Raw genomic sequence first — 14,833 nt, forward strand, 5'->3', positions numbered from 1 at the left:
TTTGAACATATTTTCCAAATGCTCTTTTAATCCATTAAATTTTCCTAGATATCGTAATTAAATGGACAGCATATTTTCACCCACTTTGAAGATTTTGTTTGTTTGTCTTTATTTTAATTTGAAAAAGGCCTTCTAGTAAAGTTTTATGAAACCATTCCAGACTCATGTGGACCAGTGGCCCTTAGTGTTCGTATATCTTGACTTTTGGCTTAATGCAGACCACAGTGAGTTAACAGTGGAGCTAGGAACCAAACTAAAACATTGTCCAATTTTTATACTTTGCCCTATGTTGAGCTTTATGCTTAACTAGAAAATTATATTCTGTTTTTATTCACTGGAAAACTTTGAAGATTATTTCATTGCTTTAGCTAATGTCTGATTATGAGCTATAAAACATGCATTTATGTAAGTACTTTAGTTGTTACCGATGTTATTTTTCTACCAAGAGCCATGAAAGAAAAGGTTTATGCAGTGTAGCTAACTACATAAACACATTCTTTTTGCTCTTTAAATCAGATTGATATAATACTACTGTATGTGGTGTCATTTCTATATCAATAAAAAAGCCACCTGCATACTGAATTTTTAGTTCAGCACAGATGATGATAAAGTCTTGTAAAGACAAAAGGTAGCTATTCATGTCTAAACAAAAACATTTCCCAGAAATATGTGTTTAAAGAGGATATAAAATATAGAATTAAACACTAAAGTTTTGAAATCAATCTATTTTTTCAAGTTCAGAGTAAATAAGCTTCTGTGAAATATTTGTACTATGTTAATATGCTTTTGAACTTCTTTTCCAGTTCTCTCATTTCAGTTCTATAGTGTTCTGTGTGCACTACTTATGGTTAGGCAAAATTATCACATAGATCACCCCTTCCCTTAATTTACAGTGTTTTACTAGGAAGTGATCATGGAAGACAATGGATTGATTGATTGATTGATTGATTGATTTTCCTATTCCTTACTATCAAAGAGTCAACTTTGTCATTTGGTGGCCAAATACTGGTACAGTTACACACACACACACACACACACACACACACACACACACACACATTACTATACCACTTTCTGTATTCTCTGAAAGAGATAATTGACCTTATTTAATTTCTAAGAAAGTACCTGAACATTTTTATAAAGGACTATAAGTTAAACTAAACTTTAGACATTTCCTCAAGCAACTCTTTCTTTCACACACTACACTTCAGACAGGGCTTCTTTTAAAGCCTCCAATGTACCAGGTACCCTTTCCTATCAATCTTTACAAATGCTGTTCCCACTGTTCACGCTTCTTAACAACAAACAAAAAAAAACCTTATAAACATTCCAGTTCTTATTATTCCTTTAGGTGTTAGTATAAATTTCACTTCCCCTGAGAGATCTTTCCTGATCATGTACCGTTTGTTAGTCCCTTACGCTGACTGCTCCTCATGATGCCCTGCAGTTTGTTCATTGTAGCTCTACTCACAAGTTATTACAATTACTTTTTTTCCCCTGTTTTATCATTTGCTAGACTGGAAAACCCTGAAAGCAATGAAAAATATCCCTACTGTCTAGAAAAGGCCCTGACATATAATTAACATTCAATATATATGTGATAATTTAAAGTCAGAGAGAGCACAACAATGGCCTGTATTATTTGTTTTACACAATAACCTTATCCTTGAGTTAATTATGTACACTTATTTTCTGTTTCAAATCACATACAATTGAACAAACCTTTTGTCTGCTTATGCACACTCTGACTTCTGATGTAACAGATTTAAAGTGGTTTATTTTATAGGAGGCATTATGCTAGGTGTTGGCTATCATTATATGGGTTCTTTAATGTGGACTAAAGGGATGAAGGTCTAGATGTTTACATTATTCCACTTTTGTTTTCCTTTTTTCTCTTCCCAAATTTAGCATTTCCATGTCCATTACATTCTGTGATGGTAATATCCATTATTGAAACATACCATTAACTGGTACCATCCCCTTTGCTACTATAACCTGACCTCTAACTGATAAATATACACCATTGCTGGCAAAAATATTTAATAATATGTCAGAAGAAATAGAAGAAATAATTATAATTTATGCATCATACAAATAATAGTAGAGGATTGATATTTAAATGTTAAATAGAATATTAAAAATATTTATGAAATAAAAATAATAAAACAGAAAACACAGCCATGTTAGGGAAAAGCTTGAACTCAGAAATATAACTGGAATGTGGAATCAATTTTTGCCTTCAGGCATTTGCAAAAATTTGCAAAGAATCAGAGGGTAGCCCAAGGCTCCCACAGACTGGGGATTCTTAGAGGGGATCTTGGACATATTAAGCTGGAACTTCCCAAAAAACTTCAGATTAAGGATCAACTAGAAGTAAATCTGCCATACTTTACTCCAGACCAAAGAAATTGTATGACAGTTACCTTTGGTAATAAGCAGGAACAATTAAAAAGAAAGTAAAATAAGGTCCCTGAGAATTTATGGCCATAAATATAACCACTATGGATTTTCCTTCTGGATATGCAAAGACTAGTAGACTACAGAACTTAAGCTAAACTAGTCTAAAATTGTTCTCAATTGGTAATGCCTCTCCAATCTCCTGGCAGAAGCAAATGTAAAACCCCTGGAGGAATATCCATTCATTTTAGGCCATGGAGTACTTCTACAGATACTTTACCAAGGACAATGACCAGAAAACAATCAAAGTTAATCAGACACACAAGAAAGTATGGCAACAAGAGCTGAAAAACTACCATCAGAAGAAGATTCTACACTGACTTCAGGTAGTAAAATTACAAATACAGTTTATAAAACAACTGTGCTTGCTTACCATATTTCAAGGAAAAAAGAACAAGAATGAGAGAGATAGATAACAATGATAAGTATATCTCTAGAGTACAGGGAGTTCTAAAAAGGGAAAAGAAGATTTCAGTGAAAGGAAACTCTAAGAATTCAAAAATAAGAAAAAAATCAGAAACTTGCCATTTCATCTTTTCCAAAATATTTTTAAGAAACAATGATTAAATTATGTTTTTGTTTCTAATTCACATCTGGGACTCCAACCTGAAAAGAAAAACAAAATATATGCACCCTCAAAAAAATACTGATCAACTTAATAATAAATAATTAACAATTTCATTAAGTGTTATACATTTGAAGTTTTAGAGACCTAGCAAATTAGTTTAGAAAAAGATCTTCACAAAGTTTAGCTCTCTTCTTTACCAATGCTAACTTATTGCTTAAACCTCTTATTTCAGATTCCTGATATTTCAGAAACTATTGGGAAGTAATTATACTTATTTTGTCTTAGCAATTTTCAAATACACATGGACTCAAAGCTCAACCTAAAATATGGTTAGCATTGGACACCTGTTATTTCTTGATTCCTTTCTGAAACAAACATTAGGAGTTCCTACTATGATGATGGTGTATTTTGTGTACTTCTTGGAATAAATAATGTACAGGAATCATTCAAATGCATATTCAGTGGGAAGCCATCTGGCTCCATGTGAATTTATGAATATTTCAGCTTGCTCAGCTAGTCAAAAGTAAAATCTGGCACTTGGGATTATCATGTAGATTTGTGACATATATTATAAAAAAATTTGCTTCTATAAATAAATGATTGACACATTTACTAAAGCAGAGTTTCTTTCTTTCATCATGGATTGAGTCCACTTAAACTAGGTACAATATTGCAGGCTTGGAAATTTGGAAGTCATCATAATTCAACTTGAATCAGAACATGAAATGTTTTATTAAAATAGTTGCATGCAAAAAGAGACTCTTGGTGCTGGGTTGGACTTCATAGTTTATTGTAGTGAACACTATGATGTGGCACCTAAATTTCTTTCCAATAAAGGGCTTATTACCTCAGCTACTCGGAATGGAGTCAGTAGAGAGCTTTCAGCAGTCAGCAACATTCACAGATGGCCTCAGCCACAGAGAGCTATCTTGCCCAAGATATTCCTTTCCAAGGAATATCCAATAATGACTGATGTGCAGTATAAACTGTGGCTACTCAGGGCCAACTTAGGATAGCACTAAAGTGTCATTCCAGCACCAACAATCCTCCTGATATAAGCCTGTCAAGATTGTCACTGGGCCTATATCACAGCTTGACTACTCCCTTCTGCTCAATCCTGCTTTGTCCCTTCCTTGTACAATTATTAGTCCCAAGGGCAGTCCTTAACTAATATACTCTAAATTCCATCTCAGATCCTGCTTTCCAGGAAACTTAACCATCTATCATTATCTAATCCTACCTCTTACCTAAAACAAAAGCTTCTTGGAAAAACTCTTGATAGATGGACTTCCAGTCACTTTGCTTAAACACTTCTGGTATTAGGCATCTTATTTTCTTAGGAGGCAACCCACTCCATTATTGGAAAAAGTTATTTCTAACACTGTATCAATGTTTTCTTCTTTGTAACATCTGGAACAATATAACATCAGCGTCATCATTCTGCTGATTTAATCATTAATAGATTACATGACATTCTGGTGTATGCTCACAATACATATAACTGTGTTTTTAACATTTTTGAGAATTATACTTTGATAATTAGAATTACAGATTTGAGAGTTGGTAGGCACATAGATGATGTGAGAATAGATGATATACCAAAGGAGATATAATGTGGACAGAGAAACCTAAACACAAAGACTTGTGACTTTCCAGTGATAGGAGGTAAGAATGATGGTAATGAGTGAGTTAAGGATATTTGAAGAAAGTGACAAATAGAGTAGGAAAAAAAAAGTAGTGTGGGGTTCCTTGAAACTAAAGAAGAATGCATTTCAAAGAAGAAATAATCAATTGAGACACATGTTGCTAAAGGAGAATATATATGAGAAGTACAAGAATACTGGATTTATCAAAATGGAGAGCACTGGGAATCCTCAGAAGAATAAGTTCAGTGAATTGGGGGTATGAGGGTAAAGACTGTTTGAACTGGGTTGAAGACTGGGAGAAAAGACATTGGAGAATGGAAGTGCAGACAATTTATTCTAAAATTTTTATTGCATGGGGATCAAAGAAATGAATAGCTGAAGGAAGCAGAGTCAAGAAAGAAATTTTTAATTAGAAAAATAGCAGTATATTTGTGTACTGATGAAAATGATCCATTAAAGAAGGAAAACTGTTGAAACTAGAGAGAGAAGAGATAATTTCTGGAATGGTATCCTTGTTCATAAGGATGTCAAGTTACAGAGAAATCATCACATTTCAATGTGGTTTGCTAAATGATAGCGTTTTAAAAAACTTGAAATAGATGTTCACGTGAGGGTAGGCAACCTTAGGAATAATATGGTATATTCCCAAAACCAATTTCAAAAGTTGTAGTTTCACTGGAGTCAGGAGCATAAGGCAGCAAGGACAGAGACAAGATTACAGAGCCTTATGGAGCATGCTTCAAGCCCAGTTGATAAGAGTAAGCTATCTTAGTTCTATAGACAAAAACTCTCTTCATAGAATCTATTCATAGTGTTTTTTACAATTAGCCTCCTCGCCAAACAACAGGAATCATCATCTAATAATACAGAGCAGAGGCTATTACTTAGAAAAGCATTGTAGTAATGATATATGGCCAGTTACTAATAACAGGGAAACTTTTGGGTTGTATTAGTTTACTTTATGCCCAAATTTCTAAGTTAAAGAAAGCATCTGTACAACAGGGGAAATGTATATTTATATCTATAAAGTTCTAATGAAAGTGGATCTTGGTTATGAAAGGTCCTCAGGTTCTGTTAAGTTTCTTGTTGTGTCTGAATATGTAAACATCAGCCTAGGGTTTGAAATATGGTCTGGAGACAGCATAACTGAGCAACCTATTAGAATGAGAAGGATTTAAGTTCCCAGAAATAATACAGCGACTTGTGTATACACATAGTGATGGACATGAGGGAGGCATAGTTGTCAGAAATAATTTTAGATTCAATAAAATGAGCAGTAAAGAAATTTTCAGTAATGAGGATGCCAAAAGACTTCTAAGAACAAAAATAGTTATTATTCAATTTGCTGCTTTCATTGGTCCAATATATTTCCATCTTCCTCTCACTACCATAGCTTCAATTATTCAGAGGAATTTGTGTGAGAAGCCCCCCTTTTTTTTTCTGGAGTGGGGTGAAGTGATAGGTATGGGAAAGATGAAAAGTCTGAGACTCACAAAGACTCACATAGGGAAAAACAGGCAGGTAACTCATCAAATTGTGAGAATATCACATGAAAGCCCAAACAGAACTAAATCACCATAAGTGGAAGCTTAAAGCCAAAAGTAATTGTGAAACTATATACTCCCCAGGAATTAACATATATTTGGGAAAAATTTAGACATCCACAGGGCTTAAAAGAGAGGTTGAGTTAATGTTCTCTATATCTAAAGGGGAAATAACATTCTAGCTGATATCTTTTTTTTTTTTTAAGAGAGAGACAGAGAGAGAGGGGGCATGGCGGGGAACATATACATGTCTGAGCACAGGGAGGAGCACAGGGAGAGGGAGAGATAACCTTAATCAGGCTCCATGCCCAGCATGGAGCCCTATACAAGGCTGGATCTCACAACTGTGAGATCATGACCTGAGACGAAATCAAGAGTTGGACACTTAAGGGCCCCTAGGTGGCTCATTCAGTTAAGCAACCAACTCTTGATTTTGTCTTAGGTCATGATCTCATGGTTTGTGAGTTTGAGCCCTGTGTTGGGCTCTCTGCTGACAACGCAGAGCCTGCTTGGGATTCTTTGTCTATGTCTGTCTGTCTGTCTCTCTCTCTCTTAAAAGTAAATAAAACATTAAAAAAAATTTTAAATAAACTTAAAAAAAAACAGACGCTTAACTGACCAGGTGCCCATTAATGCCAATCTTTGGCAGTCTCTCTGCAGCTTCACCTTAATGTATAACGATAAAAATCAGATGATAGTTTCTGATTATTGCACATAAGAAGGTGTTAAAGTGTACTAGCCTAGGTAACAATAGATGCCAGTTTGCATAAGGGTTGAGTGACTGGATTTTGGTTATGTTGTTTTTAATGTGTAGATTGCACCCTAAGGAGAATTGGATGGAAAGGATGAAGAAAAGTATGTGAGGAGTCATAGATGACTTTTAGGTTTTTGCCATAAGTAATTTGACGGATGACCAGAACATTTAGTCATCTTTACCTGATGGAAACAGCATTCCATCTTTACCTGATGTCCATCAGGACCGATAGAGGAAGACAAGAACCCTCTAAACAGGGATGTCTATTGGATTGTTTTCAGTGAGGAAGAGAGATGAAGCAGGCAGGTATGTATACAAATCTGGAACCCAGTATTGATATATTACCATGGCTAGTAGAGACAACTTTACAACTCTTGTAAATGAGGGATGCGTCATTTAGTAAATAAATAAACTTAAGAAAACTCTTGTAAATGAAACATATAAAATAGATTGTATCCTGATAAAATGATATGGCTAAAAGAAGTTTGTTTTTGTTGTTGCTTATTTCTTTATTTTTATGTTTTGGGGAATTATAGCATGTTTGTAGTCTAGAAATATGGGAGAACTAGATTGCAGATACAGGAAACATGGATAATTTTGCAAATTGTTCCCTTTAAACTGAACTCATGGCAAATGTTTCTTTTGTATTTAAATATCAGCTGTTGTAACAAGTAAAAAGGAATTTCTCTAAAACTATACTTTCCTCCTCCTTCTCATAGGCTAGCTTCCATAGACAGCTTTTGATTTGACTGGATAATAATATTTAATTAGAAACTCTATTAACTTTAACCAGTTATAATGAGTGATGATCTTTCTTATTAAATTTCATTAAAAATTGATCCCAGTGATATATAAGCAGTGAATTTTATAACATAATTTATGACCTTGTCAATGTGCCTGCCTGTACATTTAAAAATCTGCACTTGGACCACTTGTTATATCATAAGTATTTCTTTGTGTAGTAAAAGTTGTCCAGTTCTAGATTTTAATAAAAGTGTTTGAAACTTCTCTGAAGAACAGGATATTGGGGGATATAATTTACTTTCTCAAACCCCAAGGCTAAAAATAATAGAAAAGAAACCAATCATGTAAAACTTCATTGAGTAGTACAGCATTTCTCAACCTGCAAATGAAATGAATACTTACTTGATTTACAGAGTTGTGTTTTAAAAGATTTTTGCCGCAAGATGTAAATGCTTTAATTCTTTTCTGGGCAATGTGATACTCTCCTACAATGAAGTGGTAAATGAAAACCAACTTGAACCATCTGAATGTTCTGCAGAGAGAAAAGAGTGGATACTAATGAAAAAAAGATTTAAAAAATCATTCATATTACCACAAAATGTTGGTTGTAGCAAAGCTTTTAAGAGCCTTTAAGGAGGCTGGAGATTCAACAAGCAGATCAGTAACACACCATAAAACAGTGCCCAAAATACAGACATTAGAATTTAGATTGTTTTAGCAATGCATTTAAGCACAATTGAAGGAATATAATTTAGGCACAGAGAGCTGAGAAACGACAGTAGCAGATGGATTACACCAGTCTGCAGCAATCAGAGATGAATTGCTCTGTTTGAATGGTTGAATTTTATACTTTGGAAGTCTACTAGATTCCTGCAGCCAGAGGCTTCAAAAGATAGACTATTTGTCCAACCAGCCCAGAAGGAAACATTAAGTCTGTTAGCTTCAATCATTTACTTGTATGGACAATAATGCCTTTGGGATGAACATCTTTAGACACAAATAAATAATCAAGCTGCTTTACAGGTGGATGATAATAAAGACTAATTTACAGGCATTTTTCCCCTTCACCTCCTGTTCTTGAAAATATCATTGTGGTAGGGAACTCGAAGCTTTTATCAACCTTTTACTACAATTTTTAGTGCATTTTTTTTTTTTTTGTTTTGAGGTATATAACTGACATACATTACATTAGTTTCAGGTATACTACATGATAATTTTATATTTGTATATATTGCAAAATATCACCATGATAAGTCTAGTTAACATCTGTTACCATACATAGTTACAAAATTTTTGTTTGTGTGACAGAACTTTTAAGATCTACTCTTCTATCAACTTTCTAATACTGCTAATTAGAGTTGCCCTGCTTTTCATTACATTCCCATGACATTATTTTATAAATGGAAGTTTGTACTTTTTGACTCCCTTCATCCATTTGGCCCACACCTACCCCCCACCTCTGGCAACCACCAATTTGTTCCTGTTCTCTGTATTTATGAGGTGTTTTTGTCCACCTATAGGTGAGATCACAGTTTTTGTCTTTCTCTCACTATGTCACTTAGCATTATGCTCTCAAGTTCTATCCATGTTGGCACAAAAGGCAAGATTTCTTTTTTTTTTTTTTCCAGTTGAGTAATATCCCATGGTGTGTATGTTTGTGTGAGTGTGTGAGTGTGTGTGTGTGTGTCACAACTTCTTTATCCATTCACCCCTTGATGGATAGATTGTTTCCATATCTTGGTTATAATAAATAATGTTGCAATAAACATGAGGGTCCATATATCTTTTTCAGTTAGTGTTTTCATTTTCTTTAGATAAATACCCAGGGGTAGAATTGCTGGATCATATTATAGGTCTACTAACTTTTTGAGGAAACTTCATACTGTTTTCCATAGTGGTTGCAACAATTCGCATTACCACCAACAGTGCACAATCATTCCTTTTTCTTTTTTTTTTTTAAGTTAATGTTTATTTATTTTTGAGAGGGAGAGAAAGAGAGCGAGACCAGGGGAAGAGCAGGGAGACACAGAATCCAAATCAGGTTCCAGGCTCTGAGCTGTCAGCACAGAGCCCGATGTGGGGCTTGAACTCGGCAGGCATGAAATCATGCCCTGAGCTGAAGTCAGACGCTCAATCAACTGAGCCACCCAGGCGTCCCTCATTCCTTTTTCTCTACATCCTTGTCAACACTTGTTTTTGTCTTTTTGATAACAGACATTCTAACAGGTGTGAAGGGATACTGTATTATGGTTTTGATTTGCATTTTATTTATAATTAATGATGTTGAGCATCTTTTCAAAAATCTGTTGGTCATAAGCATGTCTTCTTTGGGAAAATATCTATTTGGATCCTCTGCTCATCTTTAAACTGAATTGTTTTTCTGAGATTTTCTGAGTTCTTTATATATTTTGGATAGGGTGCCTGGCTGGCTCAGTTGGTACATCTTGCAACTCTTGATCTCAGGATTGTGAATTCACGGCCCACACTGGGTGCAGAGATTACTTAAAAAAATCCTCAAACACCTGAAGGGAAACTATACATTTTGGATGTAAGCACCTTATCAGATATATAATCTGCAAGTATTCTCTTCTATTTAGTAGGTTGCCTTTTCATTTTGTTGACAGTTTGCTTTGTTATGCAGAGGTTTTATATATTGATACAGTCTCACTTTTTTTTTTTTTTTATTCTGTTGCTTTTGCTTTAGGTGTCAGATTTGAAAAATTATCACCAAGACCTATTTCGAAAAGTTTACTTGCCTATGCTTTCTTCTAGGATTTTTATGATTTTAGGTCTTACATTCAATTTTTAAATTCATTTTGAGTTAATTTTAGTGTGTGGTTTGAGATAGTAGTCCAGTTTTCCCTACGCTATTTATTGAAGAGACTGTTCTTTCCCCATTATATGTTCTTGGCTCCTTTATCATAACTTAATTTACCATATATGCATGGGTATATTTCTGGACTATATTCTGTTCCATTGATCTATGTGTTTGCTCTTATGCCAATACCATAATGCCTTGATTACTACAGCTTTGTAATATAGCTTGAAATCAGAAGGCATGACGCCTCCAACTTTCTTCTTCTTTCTCCAGAATGCTTTAGTAATTAGAGGTTCTCTGCAGTTCCATACACATTTTAAGATTGTCATATTTCTGTAAAAACTGCCATTGGAGTTTTGATAGGGATTGCACTGAATGTGTAGATTGCTTTGGGTAGTATGGGCATTTAACAACGTCAATTCTTAGAATCCATAAGCATGGGATAAGTTTCCATTATGACTTCTTCAATTTTGTTCACTAATATCTTACAGTATTCAATATAAAAGTCTTTCACCTCCTTGGTTAAATTCATTAACTCATTCCTAGGTATTTTATTCTTTTTGATGCAGTTGTAAATGGGATTATTTTCTTAATTTCCCTGATAGTTTGATATCAATGTATAGAAACACAACATATTTTTTATATATTAATTTTGTATACTGCAATTTTACTGATTTCATTTATTAGTTCTAATCTTTTTTTTTTTTTTTTTTGCTATAGTTTTTGGGATTTTTCTATACATAGTATTGTGTCCTCTACAAATAGTGACAGTTTTACTTGCATTCTAACTTATATACATTTTATTTCTTTTTCTTCCTGAATTTCTCTGGCTAGGACTTCCAATATATGTTAAATAAAAATGACAAGAGTGGACATCCTTGTCCTATTCCTGATCTTAGAGGAAAAGCTTTCAGTTGCTCACTACTGAGTAGGATGTTAGCTCTGTTCACAAATGGTCTTAGGGACATCTGGGTGGCTCAGTGGGTTAAGCATCCAACTTCAGTTCAGGTCATGATTTTGCAGTTTGTGAGTTTGAGCCCTGCGTTGGGCTCTGTGCTGACAGCTCAGAACCTGGAGCCTGCTTCAGATTCTGTGTCTCTCACTCTCTCTGCCCCTTTCCTGCTCATGCTCTGTCTCTCAAAAATAAATAAACATTTAAAAAAACCCAACCAAACAAAAACAAATGGTCTTTATTATGCTGAGGTATATTCCCTTAGTACCTAAATCACTATCGTAAAATATGATAGAGGGATGCTGAATTTTGTCAAAAGCTTTTTCAGCATCTCCTAAGATGATCATGTAATTTTTATCCTTCATTTTGTTAATGTGATGTATCACATAGATATTTTACTTTTTGTCATTTAAGCTTCAAACTAGCTTTAAAAGTGATTAATTCACTATTTTTACTATATATTTACCTTCCCAGCAAAATTTATTCTTTCACATGTGTTGTTACTAATTAGTACATTTTCCAGCTTAATGAAGTCCCTTTACCATATTTTGTAAGGCCAGTTTAATGGTGATGAACGCCTTTAGTTTTTGCTTGTCTAGAAACCTCTTTAGCTCTCCTTCAATTCTGAATGATAACTTCTGGGCAGAGTATTCTTGGTTGGATTTATTTTTTCTTTTCGCACTTCAACTATATTGTGCCACTGCCTTCTGACCTATAAAGTTTCTGCTGAAAAATCTGCTTAAGGTCTTATGGAGTTTCCCTTGTATGCAGCAAATTATTTTTCTCTTGCTGCTTTTCAAATTCTCTCCTTATCTTTAACTTTTGACATTTTAATTATAATATGTCTTGGTGTGGGTCTCTTTTGGTTCATCTTATTTGGAACACTCTAGGCTTCCTGGATCTGGATGTCTGTTTCCTTCTCTAGGTTAGGAAAATATTCAGCCATTATTTCTTCAGATAAGATTTCTGCCTCCTTTCTCCTTCTCCTCTCCTTCTGGGAGACCTATAAATTGAATATTAGTTCATTTGGTGCTGTCCTTTTAGTCCCTTAATTTTTCTTCATTTTTCCCTTCTTTTTGCTTTTATTGCTCTGATTGTTGCTCCACTGCACTGTTTATCAGTTAACTGATCCTTTTTTCTGCTTCATCTAGTCTGCTGTTGAACCTCTTTATTGCATTTTTCAGTTCAGATATTTTATTCCTCAGCTCTGTGACTTCTGTTTGGTACTTTCTTATACTTTTCATCTCTTTGTTGAATGTGTTCACCCATTTTACCCTCCAGTTCAGTGAGCAATCTATCTATCTTTCTAACCATTATTTTGAATTCTTCATCAGGTAAATTACTCATCTCTGTTTCATCATTTTCCCCTCTGGGGTTTAATATCATTCTTTTATTTGGAACACATTTCTGTTTCTTCATTTTGCTTGACTCTCTGTGTTGGTTTATATGCAGGAGATAAAACAAACACCTCAGTCTTAAAAAAGTGGCGGTGAAGCATATTGTTCAACTCTGCCCCAGCTCTTGGTTTTCTCTCACCCCTTTGTGCTTGTCTATGTAACCTATTATATTTTTAATAAGTCCTAGCAGTTGAGGATGTGCCAAACCTCTCAGTGTCCCATAGGGGAGAATCTCAGTGCTTAGATTCAGGCTGACTAGGGGCCAGAACCTCAGGCTGCAGCTTTTAATAGTATACTCTTGTGGGACTGGAAAGCATTAGCCCCACGAGTCACCAGACCCAGGCAATCTGGGTGTCCTTTGGGCAGGAGTTGCAAAACTAGGGGTCTACACAAGTGTATAAGCTCTTTTCTGGGAGATACTGGTGACTTGAAGCACAGCAGGCATGGAGTGCTAAGATGGGATCCATTGTCTATGTTCCTTGAGAGCATAGTTTGGTAGGCCACTAGATGTGTGCCAAACTTGAAGCCTGCCCCAGAGGCTGAAGCTTCAGGACAAGAAAAGAAGTGTCTGTTCAAACCCTCTGCCCATTTTATTTAAATTCCAGTTAGTTAAATATACAGTGCAATATTAGTTTCAGGTGTACAATTTAGGTTTCGAAACTTCCATACAACAACCAGTGCTCACCCCAAGAAGTGCACTCCTTAAGGCCCATCATGTACTTAGCCCATCCCTCTGCCTACCTCCCCTCTAATAACCATCAGCTTATTTTCTATACTTAAGAGTCTTTTTCTTGGTTTGCCTCTCCCTCCATTATCCCCTATGCCTGTTTGTTTTGTTTCTTAAATTCCACATATGAATGAAAGCATATGGTGTTTTGTCTTTCTCTGACTTATTTCGCTTGGCATAACACTCTCTGGCTCTATCCATGTTGTTGCAAATGGCAAGATTTCATTCTTTTCTATGGTTTAGTAATATTCCACTACACACACACACACACACACACACACACACACACACATCAGGTGATGGACACTTGGGCTGTTGCCATAGTTTGGCTATTGTAGATAATGCTGCTATAAACATTGGGGTGCATGTATCCCTTTGTGTTAGCATTTTTATTTTCTTTGGTAAAAAACTAGTATGCAATTGCTGAATTGTAGGGTAGTTCTAATTTTACATTTTTGAGGAATCTCCATACTGTTTTTCAGATCTTTTATTTACATCTTTAACTTGACCCCAAATTGTGATCTACTAGACTACAGCGGAACTGGTAAGTTGAATGATGTGCCAAGTTTTGTTTGTTGCAGTTCATGTGGACAGCTCTGCTAAGGAAACAAGGACTGTTTCTTTCTCTGGGGAGACTGATATTTTGCCCCTCATTAAAAAAAAAAGTCAGAAATGTCTGTAAATATAAACAATTAAGAGTATGAACACTAGTAAGTTATATAGAGTTCAGCACAAAAGTTGTGTTCTTCAACCTCAATAGAAATTGTCATTGTCTAAACAAAATTTTAGATGCTCAAAAGATTTAAAGTAAACTAGAAGCTAAGTTACTTCAGTTTTTTCTCTTGTACTAAGGAAATTTTTTAACAAGGTACGTTTCAAGTAAATTTACAAAGGTCTTGATTCTTTAATAAGAATAATTTAGTTCTTGATATAGGTGAAAACTTGTTTCACTTAGCTAAACAAAAAAGAAGGCATCTGACATCCTTTAGACAATTCTGAGAAAATTAAAAACATTTTCTTTCCATCTTAATTCTGCTTGACTACATCAAAATGCCTAAACTATGGGCTTCTAAGTTACTCAAGTCCAAAGGACATCACAGTGTATATAAATGGCATCCCTGATTTTGTGTAGCAAACCGGTTTCTGGCTGTCTGTGACAGTCATACATACATTTTGCATACATTCTGATTTTGACTCTATGCTGAATTTGGTAATATTAGTATAAA

The sequence above is a fragment of the Panthera onca genome, chromosome C1 (assembly GCF_046562875.1).
Source record: "Panthera onca isolate mPanOnc1 chromosome C1, mPanOnc1 haplotype 2, whole genome shotgun sequence".
NCBI lineage: Eukaryota > Metazoa > Chordata > Mammalia > Carnivora > Felidae > Panthera > Panthera onca.